The 296-nt window shown below is 47.6% G+C and overlaps 1 protein-coding gene across 4 annotated transcripts in view; it reads left to right on the forward strand.

Moving 5' to 3' along the window:
* Positions 1 to 296, forward strand: part of NPHP3 (nephrocystin 3) — a 41,684-nt gene that overhangs the window by 31,710 nt on the left and 9,678 nt on the right. The gene's annotated exons all lie outside the window — the stretch shown is intronic.

A 296-nucleotide genomic window follows, 5' to 3' on the forward strand; every position in this document is an offset into this window, starting at 1 on the left:
GATGGTCTCGATCTCTTGACCTCGTGATCCACCCGCCTCGGCCTCCCGAAGTGCTGGGATTACAGGCTTGAGCCACCGCACCCGGCCGGCAGAACTACCTTTTTATGAGCGAACTGTCTACCTACTAAGCTTCATGAGGGTTGGTTTTTTTTTTCCGCCTTACTTAGAAATTTAGACCCTTTTTTTTTTTTTTTTTTTTAATCAGAATGTTGCTGTTGTTGCCCAGGCTAGAATGCAGTGGTGCATTTGGCTCACTGCAACCTCCAACTCCCTGGTTTAAGCAATTCTCCTGCCTC

The sequence above is a fragment of the Sapajus apella genome, unplaced genomic scaffold (assembly GCF_009761245.1).
Source record: "Sapajus apella isolate SASKATOON/1434 unplaced genomic scaffold, GSC_monkey_1.0 scaffold4, whole genome shotgun sequence".
Classification (NCBI taxonomy): domain Eukaryota; kingdom Metazoa; phylum Chordata; class Mammalia; order Primates; family Cebidae; genus Sapajus; species Sapajus apella.